The sequence below is a fragment of the Silene latifolia genome, chromosome 9 (genome assembly GCF_048544455.1).
Source record: "Silene latifolia isolate original U9 population chromosome 9, ASM4854445v1, whole genome shotgun sequence".
Taxonomy (NCBI): Eukaryota; Viridiplantae; Streptophyta; class Magnoliopsida; order Caryophyllales; family Caryophyllaceae; genus Silene; species Silene latifolia.
The window spans coordinates 55,908,369-55,911,856 of record NC_133534.1 but is presented as its reverse complement, the minus strand read 5'-3'; the positions used below and the strand labels follow the sequence as shown (position 1 = coordinate 55,911,856).

The 3,488-nt window shown below is 39.4% G+C and overlaps 1 non-coding gene across 1 annotated transcript; it reads right to left on the bottom strand.

Annotated features, from left to right (window-relative positions):
• Positions 1 to 933: 933 nt before the first annotated feature.
• On the bottom strand, positions 934 to 1,040 carry LOC141603734 (small nucleolar RNA R71). Its single transcript, XR_012525591.1, has one exon. It is a non-coding gene; the product is annotated as a small nucleolar RNA R71 (small nucleolar RNA).
• Between the last annotated feature and the right edge of the window lie 2,448 nt (positions 1,041 to 3,488).

Sequence of the window (3,488 nt, the reverse complement as noted above, 5' to 3'; positions counted from 1 at the left end):
ACTTTCATTTTGTTGATTAGTTTAGATTACACATCATCTCAACCCAAATTGTGACACCCTAAGACATAGCTCTTTACAATCGAGAATCCTACATCAATACCCGTCCCTTGGGATCTGACCTTTACTTACCTCTTTACTAAGAGTAGATTGTGAAGTTATAAATATTGTTTTGGTTGGTAGCTTTTGACGATGAGTTTTAAACCGGACCAAAAATGGTGCCGTTGTCGGGGAGGGTGTTAAATTGATTTGATTTTCATTAACTGTTTTTAGTTGTGTCTTTCTTTACCTTGGGGAAGTCAAACTCCTCAAGGTTGTTCTAATTGTTTTTGAGTTGTTTGATATTTTGCATGACTAGAAGATCACAAGGTAATACATTACCTATTGATCTTGAAATTGAAAGACCTTAACCAACAATAGAAGAGTTTTGCTAAAGGAACTTCAAGAGTTGTAGGTATTGAAGAGATTGTGGACATACAACCAAATAACATTGAGTTCACCAACCCTTTTGCAAGAGAAGGAGAGGATAACCCAATACAAAACTCACCACAAAATCAACCCACAATGCTTAAATTTTCATCACATTCCATACCAACCGAGGAGAACCTACCAAATGGTACTCCTACACCACCACATTTAACCGGTAATTTTATCGCCAAATCCGCATTCATACAATTAGTTGAGAGAAGTCAATTTGGAGGGATGCCTACTGAAGACCTTCATTCACATATGGAGACTTTTTGTGACTATTGTGATACAATTTCTCAAACCGGAGTTACTCAAGAACAAATTCAATGGGTATTATTTCCTTTTTCTTTGATCGGTACCGCAAAGCAATGGTTGAAGAGCCTAGACAAGGCTACTCTTGGTATTGATTCATGGAAGACGCTAGTACTTGCTTTCTACAAGAAATTCTATCCTCCGGAGAAGACCAATATGTTGAGAGCCCAAATCACCGGGTTCAAGCAAAGGGATGAAGAATCATTGTATGACGCATGGGAGAGATTTAAGGACACTTGTCATTCTTGCCCACACCATGGACTTAGCGAGTGGTTCCGTGTGCAACAATTTTGAAACGGTTTATATGAAGACTCTCGCAACATTCTCAATATGGGATCCAATGGGATGTTTACCGAAGTTGATGACAATCAAACATGGGCCAAAATCGAAGAGATGGCGGTTAATAATTCCCAATATAGTAGGCCTCAAAAGGCCACTAGAGGAGGAAAGCATGAGGTAGATTCCATCACACAATTGGGTGCCCAACTAAGTGCTCATATTGTCACCATCAACTTGAAGTTTGAGAAGGTCATGGCTAAGCTTGATGAAGCCTCCAAATCACCAAAACAACACGTTAATGCTATGGTGGCATCATCCTTAATTCCAAGTGGAGTATGTGAGAGTTGTGGAACTTTGGCACATGACCAAAGTGAATGTAGGGGAACAAATGAACAAGTGAATTCTTTCCAAGCATACAAGAGTGGCACCCCTTATTCCAACTATTACAATGAGAATACCAAATTCCATCCAAATCTTTCATACAAGAGCCAAAATGTTCAAAACCCTCAACCAACATACACCCCACCTCCAATGAAAAATCAAGCTCAAAGACCCTTTTACAACCAAAGCCAAAGTTATCAAAATCAACCTTCATACAATCAAACCAATGACCAAGGCTTTGATGTTCAAAAAGCGGTCCTCCAAATGCAAAAGAACCAACAAGAAATTTTCACCCAAATTCAAAAAGATAGCCAAGCCAAAGATATCACCATCAACAACATACTAGCCCACACCAAGATGTTGGAAACTCAAATGTCTCAATTAGCATCTTCTAGCTCTCAAAGACAAAAGGGGCAATTACCACCTCAAGGTAATCCACCAAGACATGAAACGGTGAGTGCCATCCATTTGAGGAGTGGTACGAGATATGAAGGGCCGAAGAGGCCAATTGATGAAGCTGTTGTGAATTCTAGTGACAAGCAAAGAGTTGTGGAGAACTCTAAAGAAGAAGAATAACCCACCACCAATGAAGTTTCAAAGAAGAAAAATGAAGAGAAGGCTAAGGAAAAAGAGCCTATTGTGATTAGACTTCCATTCCCAAGTCGTCAAGCTAAGCCTAAGTTTGATGAACAACTTGGAAAGTTCATGGAAATTGTGAAGAACTTAGAAGTCTTAATCCCATTCACGGAATTGATCAATCATGTTCCGGCCTATGCAAAGTACATGAAAGACATTCTTACCAATAAGAAATCCATCCGGAAGCTAGAGACTATTGCCTTTACCAAAGTGAGTAGTGCTATTCTTCAAGGAAGTTCCCCTCCAAAACTCAAAGATCCAGGAAGTTTCTCTATTCCATGCACCATTGGCAACACTACAATCAACAAAGCATTATGTGACCTTGGAGCAAGTGTAAGTGTCATGCCATACTCGGTATGCAAGAGGCTAGGAATGGGAGAACTCAAATGCACTAACATTACTCTCCAAATGGCGGATCGATCAACAAAGATACCTTTAGGAGTATGGGATGATGTGCACGTAAGAATTGGCAAATTCTTCATTCCGGTAGAATTTGTCATTGTAGACATGGAGGAGGATTCCAACATTCCTATCATTTTAGGAAGACCTTTCTTGTACACTGCGGAAGCAGTAATTTATGTGAAACATGGAGAGCTCACACTTGAAGTGGGGGATGAGACAATCACTTTTAATCTTGACAAAACGATGAGAGATCCTCGACTACATGAGCCATGTTTCAAGATCGATCACTATAGCCGAGAAAGTGATAGGAAGAAGTTAGCATCTCAATGCAAAGATCAAGCTATGGGTAAAGAATCACCACCCATATGGAAGAAGAAAGTGGATAACCCTCAAGTAGCTCTATCCGGAGAGTAAAGAAATTTCAACAATAATGGGAGCTTGAATAGCTCACCACCAATCATGACAAGTAAGGAAGAAGGCCTCATTGGCCATGACAACAATAAAGAAGAGTTGCTCTTGTCAACTCATGACATCATTTGGGAGCAAGCTAGTGAAGTTTGTGGTCTATGGGATGACGAATTTGAAGGATTAGTCAATCCTTATATTGGCAATGCTATGACCTTAGACCAAGGCTTAGTTGATCCTTGTCATCATCTTGACATGGGTCATCAACATAATGAAGAACACAATGTGCAAAGATCTATGCAAGATCTTTATGATGAAAATGAACAAGCCTTCGACTACTTCTACAAAGTGTTGAGCAATATCAACAACACCTTGGATATGCCCCCTTGACATCTCATTCAAGAATGAGAGTTTGGTGGAGTCCTCCCTAAACCACCATTTGTAAATATTCTAACCCCTTAACTCGCATTTTATTTCTTGTATTACATTTTTTTGTCATTTTTGGATTTACATTTTTGTGCTTTGATCAAGATTTTTATTAAGAGAGAAAGTGAGGGAGGTGTTTTAACGTGTTTTGATGTGTAGTGTTTGATCTAGTGTGGGGATAG